The sequence below is a fragment of the Petaurus breviceps genome, unplaced genomic scaffold, assembly GCF_028583685.1.
Source record: "Petaurus breviceps papuanus isolate PSGF00001 unplaced genomic scaffold, PetGlider_PUasm1.0 178, whole genome shotgun sequence".
NCBI classification, from domain to species: domain Eukaryota; kingdom Metazoa; phylum Chordata; class Mammalia; order Diprotodontia; family Petauridae; genus Petaurus; species Petaurus breviceps.
Genome location: NW_027185777.1, coordinates 16,235,553 through 16,263,393, shown reverse-complemented (window position 1 = coordinate 16,263,393; position 27,841 = coordinate 16,235,553). Strand labels below are relative to the sequence as shown.

The 27,841-nt window shown below is 39.3% G+C and overlaps 1 protein-coding gene and 1 long non-coding RNA gene across 17 annotated transcripts in view; both read right to left on the bottom strand.

The window, feature by feature from the left end:
- Window positions 1-27,841, bottom strand: part of KIAA1217 (KIAA1217 ortholog) — a 586,069-nt gene that overhangs the window by 292,137 nt on the left and 266,091 nt on the right. The gene's annotated exons all lie outside the window — the stretch shown is intronic.
- The window catches only part of LOC138159945 (uncharacterized), a 40,906-nt gene continuing 13,338 nt past the window's right edge, over window positions 274-27,841 (bottom strand). Inside the window, exons 2-3 of the long non-coding RNA XR_011168021.1 lie at window positions 21,330-21,469; window positions 274-20,146 (exon numbers count right to left, since the gene is read on the bottom strand). This is a non-coding gene — a long non-coding RNA (uncharacterized lncRNA). The remainder of the gene's footprint in view (window positions 20,147-21,329; window positions 21,470-27,841) is intronic.

Sequence of the window (27,841 nt, the reverse complement as noted above, 5' to 3'; positions counted from 1 at the left end):
TCTCACAGAGTTGTTATGAGGATCAAATGAGAGCAGATGCAAAGTGCCTTGCAAACTTAAAAATGCTATGTAAATTCAAGATATCACTATGATTTTTGAACATTTTAATGAATAAAGAACAAAAGAAACACTCCATGAAACACCGTAGTCAGTATTAAGTATAGTTTCTTTTTTTAAGAGTGTGCTAAATTGAACACAAGAGTAAGAAAATTAAAATTGGCTGAGCTGAGAATTTATGATTACTTTTGGTTCTTAAAAAACACTTGATTGAGGTTTTTCTTTTTCTTTTAATAACTCTAACAATCCATTTTATCAGCTGCCTTTTAAACATAAAGGATCCCTCTTGTGAAATACACCAGGAGATCTTAGCCCAAACCACCCAAAGGTGCATCCATTTGCATTAAAGTACTAAGAAAGATCCATGGCAAATATCATTTAAGTTTCCCCAGCTCTCCCTGCCCCTTTATTTCCAGGTTGAAATACACAAAGGATGTGAACCAAATCCAAATGTGTTCCCCTTTCGGAGCTCATAAAATTTCAGACTACTGGCTCCTGCCCGGCCATTCAAGTGAACAGTAGACTCCTCCCAAACTCATGCAGCTGCTCTGTTAGCCTGCATCTGTAGTGTTCCCCTGTTACTCGGAATCCTAATTAAGTGAGAACCTATCAAAGGAATAATCTTGCTGAGAGACAGTTCATCAGGATGTACAATACAGCAGAAGTTTGTTCTACTAAGGAAACAGATCTGCTAAATAAATTCCTTGCACTCAATACATATTCAGTAGTCTATTTTCTCCTCATTCGATGTATGTAACTCCCATTAACTTGCCATAATGAGAGTAACATACATACACAGCAAATAATATGTCCCTTAATGTACAGCAAATGTACCATATCAGGGCACTAAGTCTCAGTCCCGTTGATCATAAAAAAAGATGCAGATATCTTCAAACGAATGTCTATTAAGCCATGTAGCTATCTGAGAAAGCAATTAAATCAAGAAGATAGGTCTGAGGGAAGCTGGTGGAGGGGAAGGGTGAAATGACATGAAAAAGAAGGCCCAAATTGCCCAAGGCAAGAAGGCAAACAAACCTTCCCAGGCTGCATGTTCCATATCCAGGAAGTAGAACACTACAGCCTCTCCCTGGGAGGGCTCTGACAGGCCTGGCGAAAGGGTGAAATTGGATCCGTCACTCTCCACTGCTCTAGGTATCAGCATCAGCCACTGGTGCACAGCAGATGCAGAAAAGGGGGCAGGCATGTAAGTGGGAAGCAAGGAAGGAGAAACTGCTTTTTCAAACAGGCCAAGGATGTTTCAAACTACCTAAAACCCACACCAAGTTTTTATCTGGGACCAAGAAGATGTCCTGGGAGCATTGGGCTCCACAGGACATATAGCTAGGCAGAATCCTTGATGCTATTCAAAGCAGGCAGATGTCTCTGATGATCCAGGTGGGGAACCTGTGGCCTTGGGGCCACATGTGGCCTTCTAGGTCCTTGGATGTGGCCTTTTGACTGAGTCCAAGTTTTACAGAACAAATCCTTTTATTAAGGGGATTTGTTCTGTGAAGTTTGGAGTCAGTCAAAGGGCCACACTTGAGGACCTAGAGGGCCACAGGTTCCCCACCCTGGCATTAGAGGAATGACCTCTGAACATATCTGCTCTTTCCATCTTTCATTGAAAGCGAGGTGTCTGACTTTTTAAAGGCAATGTATTAGGATGGCTGAACAAATGATGACTGACTTTCATCACCCCTAACTCATGGAAAATTGGAATACCTCACCTATACCTAGAGGTAAATTGTCCAGAACAAGACCTAACCTCAGGGTTCCTATAAACACAGTCTACCCTGCAATTTGAGAAAGTTTAATAATGTATGTTACAACCACTGAGTCAAAACCATCCTTTAGGAAATACCCCTCAACCACAATCTTTGCCCAAGTAAAAGACATGAGTACACTTTTTTTTTTTTTATTAAAGCAATTGGAGTTAAGTAACTTGCTCAAGATTACACAGCCAGTTATTTCTGGGTGTGGTGCTAAGTATCTGAGCCCGGATTCGATCCCCCAGGTCATCCCAACACTGGGGGCCAGTGCTCTTACTCACTGAGCCACCTGACCGCCCCTAAGCAATTGGGTTAAGTAACTTACTCAAGGTTACACGGCCAGGTGTTTCTGGGTGGGTGCTAAGTGTCTGAGCCCAGATTCAATCCCCCAGGTCATCCCGACACTGGGGCCGGTGCTCCTACTCACTGTGCTACCTGGCCGCCCCCATGAGTACACTTCTATAACATTTTATGTCCTTGGCAATGATTCCCAACACGTTCCTGAAATAGCCTCATCTTATAGAAGATGAAGAGTTGGCCAAGGTCTAGGTTTTATGCTACTAGAAAAGCAAGCAAGGTCATACCCCGCAAAAAGCCAAAAGATATCCAAGTGAAGACCCCAAAATAGGAGACAATGGATCAATGGATTGGCAGTCAAAAGACTTGGGTTCCAGTCCTACCTCTGCCATTTGCTACTTGTTGAACCTTGGACAAGCTTTTAATCTCTCTGAGACTCTGTTTCTTTTTCTGCAAAATGAGGGGGCTAGAGTAGAGGTCCTCTTAATATCCCCTTCCCACTGTTAGTCTATTAGCCTATGATCCCTTACACAAGATACCAAATTGCCTCATTGCCAGTTAAAATCCTGAGAAATCCATAGTGGAGATTAAACATCTGGAAAAGAAACAAAGGCAGGGCAAAGTCTTGTTATGGACTAAACCAGAAAATGGGAGGCAAAGCCATAACTAGGAATTTCAGCACCTAGGCAAATTCAGTTGCAGGCATGAATGGGGGACTACCACAGAGAACCTAGTCTGTACCCCTAGAGAAAAGACAGTTGTACCCCGGTGTGGTCAGGCAGGTGCACTCTCCTCTGCTGACCTAGAAACTGAGTTCTTTTTCCCTCTCCTGGGGCCATCTTCTCCCCATGGGTTGAGACCTTCTCAAGGGGTCAGGGAAGGCAAAGGGTATAAGGGACAATGAGTGGTCATTGGACCACAGTGAGGAGGAAACACGTACCCTATGTGTCAGCACTTTGGGCAAAACTTCAGCTGCCCCAACTAGTCATGGCTCTGATACTCACCTTTTTAGGATTAGATAAGAGGGCTTGCCTGTGGATCAGATGCCATGAACTAGACACATGGCCAAGAGCTGTGGCCTATGCACAAGATGTGATTCCCACATAATTTCACAGTCTAAAAGATGTCTCTGGGGGGTTATGCTCCAGAGTCTCTTAAATGTGGGGCTCTCTAAGAAGAATTGAGCACTACAAGCAAGGTCATGGGGCTAGTTTCCCTGAAGAAAAGAATGCATGAATTAGAATGAGGCAAGCCTTCTAGACCACCTTTTCAGATAAAATATTGGCCTCGGGGGCCCTTTCTTTGCTTATGTGAAGCAACTTTATGATATGGTAGTTACCAATCTTTACTTAAGTCAGGTCTGGATACACTGGTACATTCCTCCCAAATTGTTTCTCTTTAAGGAAAATCAGTCCATTGTACACCACGTCCAACCACAGAAGCAGGGTGGCCTAGACTAAAGAATGATGGGTCCAAGAGTTAAAGATAGGTGAAGATACTGCCACTTTACTGCTATAGACAATAGGCCTAGAGCTGGAAGGTCCCTCTGAGGCCATCTGGTCCAAGCAGCCCATCTTACACGTGAGGAAACTGAGGCCCAGGAGATGATGTAACTTGCCTGAGGACACCAAGTCGGTGTGGAATTTGAACTGGGGCCCTCTGACTCTAGTTTACAGCCATTGCTCTTTCCACTGTGCCACCCTACCTCTTTTAATACATTGGGCAAGACGGCTAATCTGACAGCCTTAACTTCCTCATCTATTAAATAATGGCTATTTCCATTCCCTATCTTGTGAGATGGAATGTGCTCCAGTATAACCCCAAGGCAACCTACCCATGGGAATGGTGATTTGTTTTCAGTATAGAGCAAATATGGCTTCCAAATACGCTTTTTCAGCTTGTGGAAGGACACGTTCATGTGTAAGGTACAAAAGAAACTTCTGGGTTATTATGAAATGCAAAGCAGATAAATGAGGCAAATTCTATTAGGGCTCCATGTTGGACATCAACCTCATGACATCAGTGAATGACGTCAAAGACCAACCACTGACTTCCTCCAAAGCCTCCTCCCTACAAAATAAAAAATTGCCAAATGATGCTTTTCCTGACACTAACAGATCTAAGTTTTTCTAAATGAGGCAAACAGGCCAATTTTGGGATTAGAAACACCGTGGTACTTCAAGGCCAGGCTTACATGATAAGTTTGGCTGGAATTTTCACCTGCTCAGAGGTAAGTGTGGGGTTCAGGGATGGAATGCCTACTCTGAGAGAATTACTGACAATGAGAGAGAATGCATTCCCAGGTTGTTGAAGGCTTTATCAGATTCATTTCCTGCACCAGTGTTCCAAAAGTCTGCCCACGATATCTTCTTGGATAAATGCTAAAGACAACAAAGAAGGCTTTATTGAGGTAATTTAGCAGGGTAGAAAGAATGCAGGGGCATGGAGTCAGGACACCAAAGTGTTCAAATAAAGCCTCCAACAATTTCTAGCTCTATGATTGTGAGAGTTGACTTCTATGGGTCTCAGTTTCCTCATCTGTAAAACAAGGAAAAACCCCAAACTTTTCATCATGGGGAAAGTGCAGAGCCATAATATAGGGAGAGGTACCAGGGCTTTGCCCAGGATCTAGAGGACATGCTTCCTCTCTGACTAAGAATGCCATCCTCACAGCTCTCCTGGCTCTGGGCCATTCCCGAGGGTCTTTCTGCTCTCTTGGAGCCAATCTTCTCCCTCTACCATGTCTAGCTGCTTGCTACTCTCCATCTTCCAAACCTTATTTCTTCCTAAAGGTTGAGGGGTCATCGGCTCTGTGACTAGTGTTGGGGCTGGGGTCTCTGTGAAACAGCCTGCCTCCCTTGGTGGGCCTGTATTTGTTTAGGATAGACCATACTTTCTACCACTCCTCTATCCTGCCAACCCTGCAACTAAATTTACCCCATGAACCAGCATTCCAAGTTATGGTTCTAAGATAGCAATTTGAAAACTTAACTATTATTATTGTTTTTGTTGATTGCTATAGTAGGGCCAAGAAGGAGATTAAGGAAGGGATCTCCCCATCTATTTCAAGTAAGGGTTAGAATTAGATAAAAGGATCACTGGTTTAAAAAAAAAGTGAGGCTTCACCTACTTTGCTGCTGCTGCTTCTTTTGTTTTTTAAATAGCAAGGAGAATTATTTCAGACTGGAAAAGAGAGAACAAACTGGTTATCAAGGAAATGAAAATGAAGGTAAATTAGGAGATGGTCACACAATGAGTTCAATTCACCAAGACAGGATGAACTACTACTTAAATACCAAAGGGTATTTAAAGAACATGATGGTGTGATCTTTGACAAATTTTTGAAGAAAGAGGTGCTATTCCTAGGTAGCACAGCGAGTAAGAGCACCAGCCCCAAAGTTGGGATGACCTGGGATCGAATCCAGGCTCTGATAGAAATAACTGGCTGTGTAACCTTGAGCAAATTATTTAACCCCAATTGCTTAAAAAAAAAAGAGGTGCTATTCCCAGAGTTATCCTTTAGTCTCTCTTCTTCCTAATTCTTCATATTCAATCAGTTGCAAAGTCCAAATAATTTTGTCTCAGCATCTTTTATATCTCTTCCCTTTTCTCTACTCTCAAAGCTTCCAACTTAATAGAGTTCCTTATCTCCTCTCACTTGAACTAAATGCTCTCCCCTCTTCCAGTCTCTACACCCTCTAATCCACAGATGACAAAATAATCTTCTGATGATGTATCTTGTCACTCCTTTGCTGAAAAAAACCTCCTGCCCCTCCCTTTTGTTGCTAGGATCAAGTACAAATTCTTCATCCCAGTATTGAAGACCCTCTAGAATCTGGCCCTAACTTAACCTTCCAGCCTATTCCCCTTTAGTCCCGTACTCTACATTTCAGCCAAAATGGACTTTTAGCCACAATGAATATTCTTTCTCTATCCTTCTCAATAAGTCATTTACCACACTTGGAATACATTCCTTCTGCATTTCAACTTTTCCAAATTCTTTCTTCTTTCAAGGCTCAATTCAATTATAAAGTCTTGTATATAATTTCCCCCATTTCCTACCCCCTCCCCTTCAGTTCTCTCTCCTTTCTTCAAATGACCTAGGATTTACATTCTTATGTACAGGTATTATCTTCCTAGCATAGGAGAAGCTCCTAGAGAGTAGTCATCAGTTAATAACTTTTTACTAAGTACCTTACACAGTGGCTGGTGGCACTGTGCTAAACTCTGGGAATGACCGAGGAGACAACATGAGTACAAACAAGTTAAATGTAGGAAAAAATCAGAGATAAGGGGGACCCTGCCTTGCATAAACTGGGGTTTCAGCTGGGACTTGAAGCCAGGGAAACCAGGAAGCAGAAATGAGGAGAAAGACAACTCCAGGCACAGGAAACAGGGAGTAAAAATGGATAGAGTGGAGAGACAGAACAGAGACTATTTCTTTGTCTTTGTAACCTCAAGATTTTGCATAGTGCCTCACATAAATTTAGATGCTTGATATATGTGTGTGCTTAATTGATTTAAATATGTGGACAAGAATTACAGGTGTTCAAAAACTGAACAGGCTGTCTTGGATAGTGATGAATTCCCCATCATGAGGTCACTGGATTTAGAGTTGGAAAAAATTTTAGAGGTCCTCTAATCCAACCCTGTATTTTTATATCTGGGAAACTGAGGCACAGGGAAATTAAGTGTTTTTTCTCAGGACCACACTGGTAGCAAGTAGCGGAACTGGCATCTGAACCTAGATCCTCCAACACCAAACCCAGTCTTCTTCCCTTTCTTTCATTGCCTTTTAGTTAATAATTCTAGAATTCTCAGATGAATATCAGGGAGTGAGAGCTGCCCCCAAAGTACTCCACTGTAATCTTTGCAGTAAAATGCTCCATATCCTGGGTATTTTCTTTTTTTTCATATTCTTACTGCTGGATTTTTTTTTAAACAGCAATACAAAGATAAAAAAAAATCTTTGACTTGTTTAAGCCATTTTATCCTTTAGTCTTCCCTCTCTCTAGGGATGAGTACTCTTGGGAAGTTGGGGAGAGGGGCAATGCAATGTGGTAGTATAGAAATCAACTATTGGCATCCTTGTTAAAGAACTATCCAAACTCTTTAAAAAGTAAGCAACTTCCCTTCCTCCCTCTCAAAACACCCAATATCTCACTTACTCCTGAACATTTATTTGCTTATGTTATTATCTGAAAGTTGCACAGACATCTTATGGGGTCTTTACTACCATAAGGCAAAATCTCTGAATCTTGAACTTTGCAAAAGCAAATTTGTAAAAATCAAAAAGGCAGATATTCCAGTTAGAATATTTTGGGCAATGATGGGCCAAAGTATTGGATAATAGGATAATTTTGCCATCTGAATCTAAGGTCTAATTTCCCTATCCCTGAGGTGCTTCATGTTGATAGTGCCATTTAACAAACTGAAAATACCCAGTTAGAGAAGCAAAGCAGAGAAGTGCCTTCCGGGATGGCCCAGAAATCACCCACGCTTTCAAAAAACATGCGAGTGGGAGGAGGACTTGAGGAAGTGTTGGCAGAGTCTGGTCATTTAAAAGCAGATTCATTTTTTTTCCCAGTGTCCACAAGGAGTGGAATGGTGGCTGGAATATGTAAAAACAGAAGCCAGATTTCTTCCTCCTTTTTTTTTTATTAAACATCATGCCCTTATTTTATATGATAAAACCATCAGAGGAAGAGCACAGGCCTGAGCTTTACAGTACTTTTCCACAACAGGAAGAATTCCAATGCCCACCAAGAAGAATCCTGAGTATATGATGGGAAGAACTCCTGTTCATTCAACTATCCTTAGAAAAAGAGTTCTGGAAATCCTATCATTGGGGATAGACCCCAGGGAAATCAAAGACAGAAAAAAAGGTCCAATGCATACCAAATTATTAGAGTACTATTTTTCATCGTAGTAGAATTAGAAATTAAACAGGTGCCTATCAGTTGGGGAACTCTAGGTAAACAAAGTATAACGTGGGGAGATAATGGAATATAGTACAGTATCAAATGATATGAACTTGAGAGCCATGGGATGATTTATAGGAAGTGTTGCACAGTGAAATATGCACCATTACAAGAATAATAAACACGTTTACAACAATAATGTTAATGAAAAGCACACTAAAAGACAGCTGAATTCTGGGTAACTGTACAAGCTCACACTGGTTTGGAGAACAAATAATGAAACATAGTCCTTTTTCCCTGGTAGAAATGAGAGGGTCGTCGGCATTGTTGCCCACAGTCAATGAATGGATGGTTTTTGCTTAACAATTTTCCTTTATTTTAAGGGAGGATTCATTTGTTGGAAGGCTTAAGTTTAAAATAGAGATGATAATTAGCACTTTCATCCCTGGATTACCATGAGGATCAAATGAGATAATATTTATGAAGCACATTGTAAACTTTGAGGTGCTTTACAAATACTAGCTATTATTACTGTTGCTGTTCTTTCCTGGAATGACTTTGATATAAAACTAAACACAGCAACAACAACACAGAAAAAAACGCACTTTTTTTTTTTTGCTTTTTGGAGGGGCACTTGGGGTTAAGTGACTTGCCCAAGGTCACATGGCTAGTAAGTGCTGAGTGTCTCAGTTTGGATTTGAACTCAGGTCCTCCTGACTCCAGGGCTGGTACTCTATTCACCGTAGCACCTAGCCACTCCCATTTTTTTTTTTTAAGGAAGATAATTTCTGTTCTTCAAAAGTTTTCTTGGGTCACCAAAATGAAATGCTCTAAGGGGGACTTGCATTCTGCTGTAGCTTGTTCCTTGCTGTTTCGTTTGGAAGTGAAATATTATGGACAAAAAGCTGCTTTTTTAGATTACAGATGAGTAAGAGGTGACATTTGTAGATTAATATTCTCTTTAGGATAGGTTCTTCCAAGAGCCTTGCACTCTTGTGCTATCCTGACCTGCCTCAATTCCTTAAATCTGTCAAAGAAATTATGTTTTATTAAAAGCAGATCTTTTCTGTAATTACTACAAATATTTCCAACTATAACATATTAAAGGGCCATTAAGTGTACTTCTGAAGTTCCCTGCCTTTTACTAAAAAAAAAAAAAGAGAGACTTTTAATAGAAAAGGAGTAAATATTTGGGTAGCTAAATGGTATAGTAGATATTGTTCTGTACTTGGGGTCAGGCAAGGAGCCCCGAGTTCAAATACTGCTTCAGACACTTACTAAGTGACCCTGGACAAGTCACTTAGCCTCTGTTTGCCTCAGATTCCTCATCTGAAAAATGAGGATCAGAATAGCATCTACCGCTTTCTTTCCAGCCTGGTTCCAGGCAGGATGGTTCCCACAAAAAAAGGTTGAGAGAAAAAGAAGGGACACTCTGCCATCAATGTGGTGGTGACCAGAGATGATGCCATTAACATTGACAAGAGGATTCATGAAGTAACTTCAAAAAACAAGCTCCTGAGGTTTGAAAGGAAGTCCTCACATTTACCATGAAAGAAATGGGAACTCCAGATGTACACAATGATACCAGACTCAACATAGCAATTTGGGCCAAAGAAATAAGGAACGTCCCAAACCGTATTCGAGTGCGTTTGTCCATGAAACACAATGAGGATGAAGATTCGCCACACAAGCTGTATACATTGGTTACTTATGTGCCTGTCACCACTTTCAAAAGCTTACAGTCAATGTGGATGAAAACTAAATTAAATTTAATTTCTATAAAGTTATAAAATGTCCTAAAAAATAGCATCTATTTCCCAGGGCTGTTGTGATGATCAAATGAGATAAAAATGCAAAATACTTTACAAACTTTAACTTGAAAAAGTAATTTTTCCTTGAAATGTCACTGTTCACTAGTAAGCAAAATGAAATAAAAATATTTTATGAAATATTCTGAGGATTTTGAATGAAAGGCACTATGTAGGAGGGAAAAATTACTTCAATAAGGTTTTCCTTCTTTCAAAATTATCTCCCAATAAAAAAAAATCATTTTTCTTAATAGGAAATTAGAGTAACATTAAAGAGGAAAACCCAAATGGAGGGTTTGGCTGCCGTGTCATTAAAAGTATTTTGGTAATTTTCAGATGAGTACGGATGTTTCATTTCAGGGGCCCCGCCAAATTCCAAGTTGCAAAATTACATTCTGCCTACCTCAATTCTATCCGTGCCTCTGTAACTGTCCTAAGATGCCCTTTCAAGCCCACATGTTTCTCAGGCTGCAGACTACCATTGTGGCTAACATAAATGCATGAGGTATATTTATTTTGTTTTGTATCTCTGGATTGGCAACCATAACCATTGGGAAATTCCCCATCCAACTCTGTACCACAGAATTTCAATTAACGAAACCTGAAGCAATTCCTAGCTTCACAGAAGTGAAGGAGTTGATAGTTATCACAAGTTATGAGCCTAATTCAGATAACTAAGGTTTAACTGCACATTCATTAGGTGGGGAAAAAAATGAAATCCTTAGACATGGGCAACAAGCTCGGACAGATTTGGTAATTCCTATCTTTGATTCCAGTGAAATCAACCCCCATCCCCACAAATGAAGAATGTTTAAATGGAGTGTGGACACCAAGTACCATGGTATTTTGATAATGAGTCTGGAAAAATATAAAAGACAAGCAAGGTTTCCCAAAAAGAAAAAAAAAAAGACCTTCACTTGAAAGGTAAAGTGGCTTGTGATTATTTCCCGTAATTAAAAACCTCATTTGTTGCACTTAAGCCCTTTTAAAAATGAGCAAGGTATTTTCTGACTCACAAAGCCTACATGAAACTAGATGTCCTGATTCAAAACAAGTGAGAAAAGCTATTGAGAGGTCTAAAACCGAATCCATGACATGAAAATCCATGGACATTATATGTTACTTAAAGTTTGAACCAAATTTACAGTTTAAATGGCAACAAAAGAATGGAACAGGCAGGCCCTCCAAACATATTCTGCAGCAGACTGGACACATGGAAAGTCTATATCTTAGCCTGGCATTTTCCTTAGCTGGGTACCGGAAGATCGTACTTGAAGCCCCAGTCAGACTCCTATAGAATCATAGAATACTAAGGCAGCCTGTTCAAACTCCTGCTTGGCTATTTAAGGCAGTAGAGCAGATAGAGGACTGGACCTGTAGTCAAGATGACTTGAGTTCAAACCCAGCCTCAGACACCCTACATGAATTGTTTGCCACTGTTTGCCTCAGTTTCTTCATTCGAAAAATGGGGATGATAAAAGGACCCACCCTCCCAAGTTTAAAATGAGAGAATATTTGTAATATATACAATATACAATGATACCTATTATGATGTTATTATCTTAACATCACAGAAAGAAAATACCAAGATGACAAACTTTCAGAATTCAAGGGAAACTCATGTATCAGCTAGCCCAAGTCAAAAACAAAACAACCAACTCTAACATTCCTAGTAAGCGGTCAGTCCTCTAGCCTTTCCCTAAAGCCCTCTGGGGATGAGACAAAACCAATACCTTCCAAACCAGTTCATTTAACTTTTCAGACAGCTCTAATTATTGAGAAGTTTTTCTTACATCAAGCTTAAACTCATCTTTTTGTAACTTCAGTCCAAAAAGAGAAAACAATCTTTGTTGCTGTTCAGTCATTTTTCAGTCATGTCCAATCTTTGTAACCCCATCTGGGGTTTTCTTGGCAAAGATACTGGAGTGATTTGCCATTTCCTTCTCCAGATCATTTTACAGGTAAGGAAACTGAGGCAAACAGGGTAACACAGCTAAGAAGTATCTGAGGACAGATTTGAACTCAGTAAGATGAGTCTTCCTAACTCTGGGTCTGGAACTCTATGTACTGTGCCACCTAGTTGCCCATAAATAAGTCATAGTATAATAGATTTTGAGCTAGAAAGGAACTCTGATCTAGTCTAGTTCAACCCCTTCATTTTACATTTTAGGAAACTGAGGCAGATAAAGGGTGGTGATTTGCTCACAGAGTCCAGCACTCTTTACTAACCTCTCCAGAGTAGTCCCTCTGCCATGTGACAGATATTAAGATACTTGAGGGGAGCTATCAGGCCATCTTTCCCCAACCTTCCCCACTGCATTTCCCTTTCTCCAGCCTAAACATCTGAACAGCTGCAGCTTCTTCATCTGATCCTCCTGTGACATGACTGGGGTCCCTTTGCCAGCCTACTCTTCTTTGGACATGTTATACTGATCCAAGCAATTTCTAAAATCTGTCATCTAGGACTGAATGTAACATTATATAGATACTGCCTGATCAGGGAAGAATGCACAGATCTACAACTTTCCTAGTCCTGGGTGCTATCTTTTTTAAAATTTAATTTTTTTAACATTTGTTTTCTAAAAATTTGAGTTCCAAATTCTTGCCCTCCCTCCAGCCCCTCCCCCACTCAGAAGGCAAGCAAAGATACCCATTATACATGTCAAGTCATGCAAAACATATTACCCATATTGCAAAAAAATAAAATAAAATAAAGAAAGACAAGAAAAATAAAGTAACAACCAATATGCTTCAGTCTGCACTTGGAGTTCATCGATTCTCTCTGGAGGTGGACAGCATTTTTCATCATGATGCTATGGCTCACTTACTGCTGTTTAGTACACACTGCATTCCTGTGTACAGTATTACACTGTTGTCTGATACCAGGCTCGGAGTCCACTAAGGCCCCTGCGTGTCTCTCAGATGGCCTGCTGCCTAGACATGCCTCTCTGTCTTGCAGTTTTGATGTTGATTTGTTTAAACCCAAATTTCATAAGGCTTTGCATTTATTTTCATTAACGATGTTTTAGTCTTATTAGATTCAGTCTAATTTGGCAGCCTATTGAGACCTTTTTGGATCCTGGTGTGAAAAGAATGAATCTTTGTAGGAAAAAACAACTTAGGATCATGGAAAGTCCTTTATAATTTCTTGGATCTAATACAGATTGTTTTTCTTTATTTATCTAAGACCTATATCTATATCTACAATATATCTATCTATTTGTCATTATTATTGAGTCTTTTCAGTTGTGTCCCACTTTTCATCTCTCCATTGAGAAGTTAAACTCATCATCATCAAGCTTAAACTCATCTCTTTGTAACTTCAGTCCAAAAAGAGAAAAAACAATTTGAACAGCAACAAAAATTGTAGAGTCTTGGGATTCAATGCGATTAGCGCTGCTTCTGCAAGTATGAGAACCTGCAGCATGTTCTGAAAAGAATCGAAGACTTAACTAGTCAGTGGACAGACTAATTCCACCCAGGAGGCAGGAAGACCTGAATTTCAATCTTCCCTCTGATCTGCATTATCTGTGTCACCTGGTCAAATCTCTGAAACTCTTTCAATCTCTGTTCCTTCATTTGTAAAATGTGGATTAAAATAGCAGCCCTTAAGTCAAAGGGTTGTGAGGAGCCAATGAAATGTCATATGTAAATCGCTTTGCAAACCTTAAAGTGCTACATAAATGTTAATTACTATTATTGGTATTACTGTCACCATTACTATGGTCTCAGTTGCAGGATCTGTATGGCCACAGACCAGCTGTATATAACATTAGACAAAACATTTCACTTCTCAGAGGTTTGCGGATGACTTTATTTTACTTTTTTTTTTTCCAAATAGCTAATAATAGCTTAGTTAAATTCCAATAAGGAGGCAGCTATTCCTATTCTGAAATAGAGGAAAATAAGTGACCTGTGAAATGAACAATTAAATGGCCTTGCCCGTTTACAAGCCCTAAACTTTATGCTTCCTCAGCTGCCTTGGGACAATTCCTAGCAGGGTCACTGGGAAAGCTGAAGGCCAGGGGCGTATGAGGAAATAAGCAAGGGAAGGTCTGGGAGAAACATGCCAGTATGTGCCTCCCTGAGGCCAGGGAAGGGATTCAAATCTAACTCCAGTTCCAAGTGAAGGGGAAATCCAGATGAACAAGCAAAGAGAATAAGGAGGGAGCTACTTGGAAGGAAGAGGCAAGGAGGAAAGGAAAAAACAGGTCAGGCCAGCTCAGTTCATCATCTCCACTGGGGATTATTTTACTAGTATCAGGCAGGAAGTCTAAGATCAAATGCATTACTTCAAAGAAGGAAAGCCAAGAATCATGAAGAACCAGTGTGGCAGTCAGGATTCAAAGTCGAGGTGAGCCTAATGTCAGTTCACAAGAGACTTAATGGGTAGGGTCAGCTAGCACAAATTTAGATTTAGAAGGGCCCTCAGAGGGCATGGAGCCCCACTCCTTCCTTTTTCAGATGGGGAAACTGAAACCTAAGAAGGGCAGGGATTTTTCTCAAGGTCACAGTAAGCAGCAAAGGGGAGCCTTGACCCAAGGTCTTCTGACCTCTCTGCCAGTGGTCTTTCAATTGTATCAGATTTTTTTTTTTCACAGCAAAGGCTGTATTGACTTCACAATTTAAAAAAAAGTTATATTGATGTGTTTTCTTTTTATGTTGGTGAACATTTCCAGATTACTCTAACCCCTTGGGGAGTTGTTACTCTTATAATTGTGTAACAATTAAGCAAAACTAACAATACAGTGACCTCACTGGAAAGGCATGCAACATTGTATATCAGAAGCACCCCCTAACCTTTCTATTTTTAAAGTGTTTTCTAAAAAATTAATAAAAATCTATTTTCTCTCCCTCCTATTCCCAATCCTATAGAAAAAGAAAAGAAAAAAATGAATTTCTTGTAATAAACATGTATAGTCAAGCAAACCAAATTCTTTTATAGGCTGTACACTAAAAAGGTGAAGAACACACACATGTATATGTGTATATGTGTGTATGCATGTACAGGGGGAAGAGAGACTTTCAAAGTTGTCTAGGTTGTTGTTATTGCATAAATTGATGTTTTTGTTCAGTTTATAAAAATCTTTACTATTGTTCATTTTTACATTGTGTTATAACATTATACAGTATCCTATCAGTGTTATAGTATAAATCGTTCTGGTTCAGCTCATTTCCCCCTGCATCGGTTTGTGTGAGTCTTTTCATGTCTCTCTGAAGTCATCTAATTCCTCCTGTCTCACAGCACAATAGTATTCCATCATGTTCATTTACTACAACTTAGAGAACCATTCCTCAATTGATGGGCATCCCTTTAGTTTCCAGTCTTTTGCCACCAGTACGTCAACAAAGATTTACTGAGCACCTACTGTGTGCCAGGCAGGGTGCTAAGCATTCAGGAACAAGAAGAAAGATAAAGACAGTCTTCTGTTCTTAGGTAGCTCATGGTCTAATGGGACAGATGATATACAAACAATTACCCACAAACAAGCTATATATGGGATTATTGGAGATAAACAACAGAAAAAGAGCTGCTCTAAATATTTTTGAATGGTTAGCACTTTTTCTCTTTCTTTCATCTCTTTTGGACTTTGGTCTAAAAGTGGCAGACCTGCTTTTGGAAGCAAGAACCCAAACGTGGCTGATATTGAAAGCGGTCACTGTTAAATATCTTGGAACTTAAAAAAAAAATCATAAAGTCTGCTTTGCCTCATTCTGTCCCTTGTTATAGAACTGTGTCTACACCTTTATTCATATTTTCCTTAATAACTCAAACCTACTTATGCCCACATCTGTCAAACCATCTCGATGACTCATTCAGGAATTCAATTCTACTTTTTGCAGGAAAACCATCTGTGATTAATCTGGGGGTACGGAAGGGAAATTTTCCCCTACCATAACAATATTAACTATTCACATTTACATAGCACTTTGAGGCTTATATAACCTTTTTCTCACAATAACTTGAAGAAATATATAGTGTATCATTACTTCTATCTTACTCATAAGAAAAAGAAGATCAAGTGATTTACCCAAAGTCACACAGTTCTTAGGATTAGAGCCAAGACTTGGAACACAAGTCGTCTATGTCAAAGCCAAGGGCTCCCTCCACCATACTTTGATATTTCTCAATCATAACAGACTTGTCTGGCTTATCTATCAACAATCCAAAACAATCCCAAATAAACCAAAACACCCATAGCCATCAAAAGAGACAGTAGATAAAATGCTAGATTGATAGACAGATAAGAAGACCCGAGTTCAAATCTCACCTCAGACACTTAACTAGCTGTATGACCCTGGGCAAGCACTTGACCTACTTTGACTCAGTTTTCTCATCTATAAAAATGGGAATAACAATAGAATCTACCTTGCTGTGTTGTTGTGAACATCAAATAAGATAGTAATTGTAAATTGTCCATAGTAAATGCTATATGAATATTAGCTGTTATCTTTATTAGGTAGAAAGGTAAGTGGATAAATAGATAATCAGGCAGTGTCATACAGTGTAAAAGACTGCCTCTGATGCTTCCTTTAAATCTGTGTTCTTCTAATCTAGGCTTTTGTTGTTGTTCAGTTTTTCAGTTACGTCTGACTCTTTGTAACCCCATTTGGAGTTTTCTTGGCAAAGATACTAGAATGCCTTGCCATTGCCTTCTTCAGCTCATTTTACAGATGAGGAGATCGAGGTAAGTGGGGGTAAGTGACTTGCCCAGGGTCACACAGCTAGTAAGTGTCTGAGGCCAGGTTTTGAAGTCAGGAAGATGAGTCTGACTCCAGGCCCTGCCCTCTAACCACTGTACCACCCTGGATCAATTCAATGAATCTCCTAAGAAAACCCCAGTTTTCTTAACTTTAAATCAGCTTCAGATCTGTCATCCTATGAATGTATGTATACACACAAACACATCTCATACCATAACATTTCTCTGGGTGGTTGACTGTTGGCAATTTGGGACTATTTATTCTATGACTTTACCCTTAGTCATATAAACCACGGACTTCATCCTTCTTTAGACCAATTAGAACAGCTAGCCACTAAGAAAGCTATCAGAGGCAAACTCAGCAGAACTGACAACTTACTGAAGGTCTTTCTACCCAAGACAAGGCCTCTACTAGACTGGAAACTCATGTGTGGATGTCAGGCACCCTTTATTTGGTTTAACTGTCAATACAGGCAAAGTAAATTACCACTACCAAGTGGGAGAAACTTGTGGACATTACCACTGGAGTGTGTTATGGTTAAATTCAATTGAACTGGTGGGAGAAATTTTAACTCAGCTCTAAGTGACTTTAATTCCCTCATGAGAGCCTGGACTCATGGGTAACAAATAAATCCATTACCTTGTGCTTCCCTGTAGTAGCTACCCTGTAAATGTTTTTTTGGCTAACTTGGAATTGGTTGAATTCCAAGGTTTATCGTGGGGTTTGGTATCCAAATGACAGGTCATCACATATTGGCATTGTCTACCTTGTGAATCACAGGATCTTAGAATTGGAAGACCCCTCAGCAATCATCTAATTTATCTCATTTCTATCATCCCTAATCTCCATTTGAAAACCTCCAGGGTTAGGGAACTCTCCACCTTTTGAGTTGGCCCATCCAAATTTGAGAGCATTTCAACTGTTAGATAGCATGGTATAAATCAGGAAGATCTGGGTTTAAGTCCCACCTGTATGAGCATTTATTAAGTACCTGATATGAGACAGATGAAAGATGACAGGCATGGGAGTAAACTGAGAACTGGTCTCAGAAGCAATAAGACCTGAGTTTAAAACCTGCTTCTTGTACATACTGGCTGAGTGATCCTGGGCAAATCATTTGAGCTTTTAGTGCTCTCAGTAACCTTCTAGACAAAGTTAAAGAGAAGGTACCAACATGCATAGGTAGAAAGAGTTGCCTAAGCTAAGAGCTCCCCACACAAAATGAAATCCCAAGTCCATCTTCTGTTAATCATTAGGAGAGTTTTTGCATCAAGTCTCAATCTGTCTGTTGGCAACTTCCAGCCTTTTCTCTTTAATCTACCCGTTTTGGCCAAGAAAAACAAGTGTAAATCCCCTTCCAGATGACAGTGCTTCAGATTTCTGAAAACAGCTGGCATCCTCCTTGCTTCACCCCTTTCCATCCTCACTTCCCCAATCTTCCTCCCTCCAGACTAAACATTCACAGTTCTTTCAACTGGTCCTTGTATGACATGGTTTGTGGTTCATTTCCAAACTTAGGTACCTGGAAATCCATTTAGGCAAAATACCTGTGGGCCTTATTTATTCTGTTTTTTTTTTTTTTTTTTGTGACAGAAGTAAACTTGGTGAAAACTCTTTGTCAACAAAATGTACGGGAGAGTCAAGCAGGCAAAAAAAAAAAAAAAGCTGTGCAGATACAGGTACCCCAAGGCCTCCTTAAACTTAGGACAGCTGTGCCTTTGAATTAAAGAAACAAGGGAATAAGGTGGCTGACAACAACACAAAACGTGGTTTTTACTAGTTTTGCTTTAGTCTAAGGGGGAAAATGAGGCAGGGAAGTGAGGTAGCTCAAGGCATAGAGTGCTGGGCCTGAAATTCAGAAGACTCATCTTCCTGAGTTCAAATCTGGCCTCAGACACTTAGCAGTTGTGTGACCTTGGGCAAATCACTTCATTCTGCTTGCCTCAGTTTCCTCATCTGTAAAATGAGCTGCAGAAGGAAATGGAAATCACTCCAATATCTTTGCCGAGAAAACCCCAAATGGGGCCACAAAGAGCTGGACAGAACTGAAATAACTGAACTACAATGGGGGAAAACAAAGACAGAAACAAATACAGAACCTTTTCTCAGTTTTAAATGTCTTAGAAATGCAAATGAGAGACTAGGTAAAAACAGAAGGGTGATGAGATGGGGTTCTCCAGAGGAATTTGGTCTCCCTTTTAAAACCAACTTTCACTTTTTCTAGATTCTAATTTTCTAATCTAATTCTAGATTTATTGTAAGAGTTCATATAAAATCAGGGAACAGACACTCATGTTAGAATCAGATAATGTTAGAACTGGAAAAGAAGGGACCACCCACTGATTATCCAGTCTTAAGAAATGTAGAAAGAAATCTCAGGGAGTTGCAACCAATCAATCAATCAAATTAGACCCTCCCCTCTGTGATCATCTCCAATTTACCCCATTCATACTTTTTCTGCATAGTTGTTTGCATGCTGTCTACCTCATTAGAAAGTCAGTTCCTTGATTGCAAAGACTGTTCTTTGACTCTCTTTGTATCCCTAGAGCTTGGCACAGGGCCTGGCACATAACAGACACCTTAAAAAAAATGCTCCTTTGACTCTAGCCATTTAACCGCTCAATCAGCAAGCAGGATATGCTTTCCTTCCTGACTATACTGTGAGTTAATTGAAAGCAGAGACCGTTTTCCCTTTTGCTTTCTATCTCCGGGGCTTAGCACAGAGTCTGGTGTATAGTAGGCCCTCAATAAATGCTTGATTGATGGATGGGAAAGGAGATAACACTCTAATCAGTTACTATTTTCTAATTGTAGAAAACTGTGATCAAAGGTTCATTTAAAAAGAAAGTTGAAACAATTTCTGAAAAGTGAAGTTTGGGAATTATTTGTTAGCTTCATTTAGTATCTGTATTTTCCCTAATGCCCACCACCACAGAAAACTGAAAGCCAAATGTATTCATTCTTCTTTGATCCTTAAATGTAGTGGGAGAATGGAATTATTTACTCTAAGGAGCCTTAATTGTAGCACTATCAATTAATTTGCAAGTGATTTGCATATTGTTACAGCTCCTAAATTAGGAAGTCCTAAAACTAATTTTTTTTTATACTTGTCCTACCCCACTCTCTTTCCAACCAGGAGGGAGAATAACTACCTTCTATTCTCTAATGGACAGAAGAACCCTTCCTATTTATTCTTTTATCCTAGAAATGGGGGTTGTTGGAGAGAGAGCCAAATTGATCTCGTGAAACTTTCCAGGAGAAAAAATCACTTCTGTATCCTCAAATAATGGTAGTACTTATATTTTTATTTCATTTCAAAAGCACCATAACAATTCTCAATCTTCACCACAAGGATGAGGGCTGGGTCGGACTTTTAAGTTTCACTAAACATATGGAAACCAGAGGAAGAATAAACTCTAGGCTTCATTATGAAAGTTAACAATATCCATTAGGTTGAGTTCTGGCCTTCTGAAATCTTCTCATGCCATTTTATATTGTTCATTGGAATGTTCATGGTGTCATCATTTTCATATTCTTGGATATGCTGGTAATACTTATAGGATGTTTCATATGTTTGTTTTTTCTCCCTCTGTTCCTCCAAAAGGAAAGGAATTTTTTTTTTTAAATCTTAAAATGATAAAATGGTTAAATTATTCTATTTTTTGAATAAAGCATTTTTATTTCATTGGTTTCCATTTAGGTTCTAGAATTTCAATTACAATATGATACTTTTTCTATCATATTAAAAATATCCAACTAGATCTCATCTCTATGTAGAGATTCCTTCCAGTGAAGCCGATCACAAATCATTTAGGCCCACCCAGACTGTGTGATTCTTCTCCATTACCTCCCAAGAGTTGACTAACAGTGATCCACTCAAAGAGCTGGATCCCTTATCCCTTCCATGTGACCTGCCTGTCTTTTATGATTATCATTAACATGATAACATCTTTTATTCCCATATCCCAAGTTTCTTATATGTTGTAAGTTAGAGCCTGCTCAGCCATGAATGTCCTCCTCTCTACCACTCTGTATCATGACTTGTAGCCCTATGATACATCCAGTAGAATACTGACATTAAAAAGATGGGCTTCTGTTAATGGGAAAAGTTTGGGGTGATTAAAAGATTTTGGTGATTTTCCAATGGCAATTCAGTCAATTCTGCAACTTGTGGCCTATTTGTCCAAGGAGTCTGTGTATGTGTGTGTGTGATATGTATACATGAATGTACATGCGTGCACGTACAGAGACAAATGAGCTCTTTCCATTTAACTTATCAAAAGTAATATTTTTAATAGCTGTTTACATCTTAGGTAGAGGTTTTATCCTTTGTTCCTCATCGCTGGCTCCTATGCTCAAACAACATTCTTCCAATACTCTCACTGAAACTTGTCTCTAGAAGCAAGGCAGGTTTTTTTCTCAGCTCTAATAAGTACTTTAGAGTGTTTTCCATATGCTCATTAATCCCTAACATTCCTGTGTTAAGCGGTAATTCCTTTGCTCGGGCAATAAAGTAGAATTTATAATGTTCTATTAAAGACAATTATGATTGAGTCAGCTCTATCAACATTAAAGCACTTTGAAGTGAAGGCTGACCCAGAGTTCTTAACCCTGGCAGAGTATACCCTTGCATCTGAAATGGCTGGTGCCTATTTTGGGAGCCTCCAAAATGACAGGGCAGAAGGGGCATTGAAGGAGAGATGAGAATCCCAGGTATTGCCCCACCACATCAGTGATTACTATCCTTTTAGGTCCCATTCCACTCATCTCACCTGAAAAATGACAAATCCATTCCTATTAAGAGCGTCTCTAGAATGCTTCGGTCTGCTTCAGACATTTGTTTCAGAGGAAGGGGGTGAGGAGATACGAGATGAACGAGGAGCATCTTCCATCTGGAATGGGGGCTCTCAACCTTTTTAGATCATAATAGTAATAGTATTTTTATACTGTTTTCAAGTTTGAAAATGCTTTGCATACATCATTTCACTCAATTCTCACAATAACCTTGTAGGGATTATTATCCCCAAGTTGCAGATGAGGAAACTGAGGCCAAAGTTAAGTAGCTTGCCCGGGGTCACACAGCTAGGAAATGGCTCAGGCAGAATTTGAACACAAGTTTTCCCAATTCCAATTCCAACACCAGATCCCTGCAGCATCTAAGCTGCTTGGCTTTCTCCATCCTCTTTAACATCAGTGCTTTGCCCCTGAGATAATCTCCAATTTCCATCATATAAATGTTGTCCATAGGGGCAGCTAGGTGGTGTAGTGAATAGAGCACCAGCCCTGGAGTCGGGAGGACCTGAGTTCAAATCCAGCCTCAGACACTTAACACAAAACTAGCCATGTGACCTTGGGCAAGTCACAACCCCAAATGCCCTACCTCACCCTCTCCAAAAAGCAAAAGAAATAAAACTTAAAAAAAAATTAAAAATTAAATGTTGTCCATATATGGTTGTTTTCATGCTGTCTCCTGCCTTAGAATGTGTGCTCCTTGAGGTCAGGGACTGTGTCTTGAAGCCTTTCTTTTTATCTCCAGCATTTAGCACAGTGCCTGGTGTATACTAGGCAGTTCTAAATGTACACTGACTTACCTTGTCATGGACCCACTTTGGCAGTCCAACAAAGCCTAAAGACACTTCAGAATAATGTTTTCAAATGCATAAAATAAAATATATAGGATTAAAAGGGCAATTAGGGGGAGGGTAGGTGGGACAGTGAATAGAGCACTGGCCCTGGAGTCAAATCCAACCTCAGACACTTGAGACACTTACTAGCGTGACCTTGGGCAAGTCGTTTAACGCCAATTGCCCTGTCTTACCCCCTGAAAAAAGCAAAAAAATAAACAAAAAAGGGCAATCAATTGTACTGAAATATAGTTATGAAAATATTTTTAAAGACAAGTTCTTATATGTTTTGTATGACTGCACATGTATAATCTATATCAAACTGCTTGCCTTCTCAATGGGAGCAGAGTAAGGAGGGAGAAAGAGAATATGGAGCTCAAAAATTTTAAAAACAAACATTAAAAACTTTTTTTACTAGTAATTTCGAGAGGGAATAAAATATTAAATTAAAATTTAAAAAAAGTTCTTGGATGCCATGTTAAGAGCTCCTGAGCCAGAAGAAACACATGTGTAGTGCAAGTATATTATTGAATTAAAACTTTTCACCAAGTGTACCTAATTAAAGGAATGAGTGTTTCTGAGTGGTCTTGTCTTTTGATTCAACCCTTAAGTTCTCCAAATTTCTCAATGGCAGAAGCCAGACATGAGTCTGCAACAACAAATTTTATTTGCCATGGGCCCTTGTGTACATGACAATGTACCTCTGGGAGAGAAAACCATCTGCCCTTATCCCTTATGCATCTTTTTACTCATGTCTCTGGCTCTAAACACCTGCCTCACACTGTAAACTTCTTCCAAGTAGGGACTGAGTTTGTATAATTTTCTTTGTGTCAAGCATACTGATGTTGGACTAAAGCATTCACATGGAGGTCAGTCTCTCTGAAGATATCTATAACTAAATACATGACATGGGAGACACTGGCAAAAGACTGTCCAGCATGGTGTGCTCACATGAAAGAAGGCACTATGTTCTATGAGTAGAACAGAATTGCAGTAGCCCTGTATCCCAAAGAGATCATAAAAATGGGAGATTTCCAAGAACTGGAAATCAAGGGGATGCCCATCAGTTGGGGAATGGCTAAACAAGTTGTGGTACATAAATGTAATGGAATGCCATTATGCTATAAGAAATGAACTTCAGAGAAACCTAGAAAGACTTATATGAATTGATGCCAAGTGAGGGGAATAGAAACAGAAGAACATTGTACACAGTACAGCCACAATGCATGAGGACTGATTTTGATAGACTTAGCCCTTCTCAGAAATGCAATCACTAAAACAATCAAAAAGGACACATGATGGAAATGCCAGCCACATTCAGAGAAAGAATTATGGAGTTGGAATGCAGAACAAAGCAGACTATTTTCTTTTTTGTTTTATTTTTTCTTTCTCATGATCTCTCCCATTCATTATAATTCTTCTATGCAACATGACTAATGTAAAAATGTGTTTCATAGGAAGTATGTGTCAAGTCCATATCAGATTGCAAGGCATCTTGGGGAGAGAGGGTGGAGGGAAAGGGAGAAAATGTAAAACTTATGGAAGTGGATGTTGAAGACTAAAAATAAATAATTTAATTTAAAAATCTTAATTAAAAAAACTCTAGAAAGCAAAAAAAAAAATGGCAGTAGCCCAACATTAGATGCACAAATCTAGACATCTCTGCTCCAAATGTTCGTGTGGACTACTAGTGTTGTACTGTGGTAGAACCTTCTGAGCTTGTATTGGTCTGATCAGCCACAGTCCAGACATACCGGACCTTGACTCCAACATAGTGATGTCATTTTGGTTCTCTTTGAGAACGAAGGACAAATGATACTGTGAGCTACATACTTGGGAGGATGTATTTCTTACATAATAAAAAGCATTTTCCCCCCTTTTGGTCCCAATCTATGATTTCAAAGGTGCAAGGAATGCCTAGTGAGGAAATCTAGAAACTCTAGAAGCCACCTCAAAGAGACGCCTGAGGGACACTGAGAGGTCAGAGACACACAACCAGATTTTGATAGAGGAACACAGATCTAGAACTGGGAGGCAGCTCGGTGGCCATATAATCCAAACACCTGATTTTGCAGATGAGGGAATTGAGGTTCAGAGAAGGTGATTTATTTTCTCATGGTCACAAAGGTAGCAAATGGCAAAGTTGAGATTTGAACAAGTCCTCCAACAGCAAGTTCAATGTTCTGAACCATTCTGCTGGAATCTGAACGGAAGTCTTAAGTCTGAGAATGATCCTCTACCCACAACTCCAAAATCCCTCTCACTAGCTATTCACCTTATATGGATCTAAAATCCAACACATCCCCGGTATAAGCAAGACAGAAGAATTATATGCATTTCAGAAAAGTATTATGACGAGGTCATATTACAGCAATTACCGCGAGACAGAATATACAGTTCAAGGTCTCAAGAACAGCTGAATTATCCAAGATCTTAAGCAAAATGACATTTTAAAAATATTTAGAAAGTATTCTCTGAATAATATAATAGGCACTGTCATCAATCCATCTTTGAAGTCACTGATATCTAACCTGTTGAAATCAGCACCCTGGGCTGTGGCACATTTCCTTTCTGGAATGCAAACTGAGATGAGAAAGAAGGATGGTAAAGACAGGGGGAGAAAGGGTCTTCTACTTCATAATTTCTGCTCTAGGTCAAACTTCAAAGGACCCATCTGCAAATCTTCCTGAGTATTTGGCAGCTCAGCCTCTAGGCAAAGTGATTGATTATTTTGGGAGCGGCCCAAGAAACACGGTTCTGCCTAAACAGACTCAACTATGGAATGTACAGACACACCCTCAGAACTTCACTGGCTAGACTGGCACATACAGGGTGAAACAATGGTTATAGGGCTAGTTAATTTCATAGGGAAAAAAATGTTGGAAATGGTTAATTCCTTGAAGGATGTATAACAAGGCTTCACATCTTTGGTTAATTAATAATAATATCATTTGTTCCAGGCACTATGTTAAGTACTTTACAAATAAATGCCTCATCTAATCCTCACAACAACCCTTCAAGGTGGGTGCTGTTATTATCTCCATAATATTGTGGAAGAAACTGAGACAAACAGAAGGTAGGTGACTTGCCCAAGGCCACACCACTGATATGTGTTTCTGGCCATATTTGAACTCAAGTATTCCTGACTCCAGGCTCAGCATTCTATCCCCTGTACCACATAGCTATATAAATTTTGTTTATAACATTAGCTCTATAACTGTGAAAGTGCTTCATAAATTCACCAAGTACATAAATACAAATGCCAAGATGCTACAGAAATATCCTTAGCCAAGTCAGAAAAGAAGCCCAAACCATCTGAAAGCTTCAGTTACAGTAGTTTAAAATTCCTTATGGTGCTGGAAAAAAAGGCACCTAGTATCATTATTCACAAGAAATCCAACTACAAATTAGATAATTAGTGCCATCTCATTGTCAGGCTGCCCTATAACTCCCTCATCATACAAACTCCAATCTTAATAAAAATGAATCAAAATTACTACCCTGTAGTACAGTCTCCTGGAAGTTTTAAGCACAGAACAGGACATGGGCTCATAGAACATGCCTTCTATCTGACTTCCTCTGATAAGAAGTAAAGATGCTTGTGGGCTGGTCACATTATACATTCTAGAGCTTTACCTCCTAATAAGATCTAGGCCATTAGCTCTCTGACAGTTTCCCTTGTAGATACTACTTTATATAAAGTGACTCAAATAGGGATTCAATTTAGATGTAATAAGATGATAAGGGTGAGATATTCAAAAATAGCAACACAATCAACATACATTTTAGAGACTTTATAAGCAGTGAATGTCGAAAAGTCCTTTTTGTTTCTCTCAAGGTCGAATGGTGCATACAAGGAGAACGTCAGACCTCGAGTCAAAGACAAGATTCAAGTCTCAGCTGCATGATTCTGGGGCCAACCACATCACCTCTTTCAGCTTATTTCCTCATTTGTCAAATGGGATAACAAGAATTCTACCACCTACCCCATCAGATCATTGTGAAGACAAATAGGATAGTACATGTTAGACACTGTAAAAAAGAGTTCTGCATAAATGTTGTCTGATTTAACGATCATCTAAGCACAGTGCCTGGCACGTACTGAGGGTTTAATAATTGTCTGGTTGACTTGATCTGAGCACATAAAAGACTTGATTCACTCTACAATGTACTAAAAATCCCCACATCAGACACTATTGGTGCATTCTGCCTCCTTCCCCACCTGTAGTACTGTTTTATAAAGTTCTCCTGAACTTTAAATTAAACATCCCTATTACTGTTTGAAGAACAACTGTATAAATAGATGACAGGTTAAAAACCCTGTCATGTGACCTGTCCAAGCTCTCTGCATTTCAGCTTCCTCCTCTATACAAAGATTGAGCTGGACTGTACAGTCTCCAAAGCCCCTCCAGCTCTGAATCTATGATCTCATGAATTCTTCCCCCCAAAATGTTTATCTACAAGTGACAGAAATCCTTTAAGATAACTTATTCTGTTTCATTTTCTGAGGAGATGGGAAAAAAAAGGTTTATGCCAGAAAAAACTGACCTAACTTACTATGCCATCTACATGGAGTACCTAATAAAGTGTCACAAGTAATACTATGTGGAGTATTGAATTGGAACACTATTTAATTACAGTGAGACCTCTTTATTATTTGTTAAAGTCAATCCTCTGAGGGATTTCTTAAAGGGCCCTTCAGCTGAAAGACAGATGTTCTATCCACCATAAGTTTCTTCCTGACCTATTAATATTACTTCAAGCTCCAGGGGCATTCTATTTTCTTGGGATTCTTTGCTCTTTTATATATGTCTTTTAAAATCTGATTTTTTTTAAATGGGGAGGCATTGAGAGGAGCCCAGGCACTTTGCCTGAAAAACTTACTAACTGCTTTTTATACATCATCAGGTTGAGAGGGAAACAAAAATACAGAATGAGCAGGACCCTATGGTCACAACAAAGCAAACAGCCAAACAAGGGAAATCTTAGCTGCATAATAATTACCCCATAGTCCATTAAAGCTTTGTTCCAGCTGCTTCCTCCTATAAGAAGTCTTTCTTGAAGGAAAAAGAGGGGTATTAAACTCCTATTTTGCAATTCTTCTCCTTTGGTTACCCCTCCATAATCCCCAAACTCTCTCTACTATTAAAAAAAAAGTTTCCTGTTTTTAAATAAACTCAATCTTAAATATTTTGGACTTTTCTTCATTCCAAGGAATCACTGCTTCAACCCTGGGCTTGATCTATCTGGAATCAAGAGTGGGTTAGGCTGTCTATCTCATAACTTTCCAACTGGGCTTGCTGGGATTCTAAAATATATTTTCCAAACTCGCTAAGTTTCACCAGTTTGTAAGGCCTCAGTGTTCAGACTTGCGTGAACCTGGTAGGGAATGTAATCCCTGTACTTAAGAAAGCAGGAAATGTAAGAAACCCATGAGGTATTCAGCATGAATCTGCATGTCACTCATAGAGAAACTGTCATGGGCCTGAATTCCCACATTGCTGTGTTTATAATTGGTCCTAAACTACCAGGGAGGCCTTGTTTTCTTCTCGACATGTCAGCCCTTTATCTCAAGTCATCTCTAGTTCATTCAAGATAAGCACTCAGGAGTCCATTTTTCTCAAGGAAGCATGTCTGATCAAATGAAAGGAAAGTCTTTT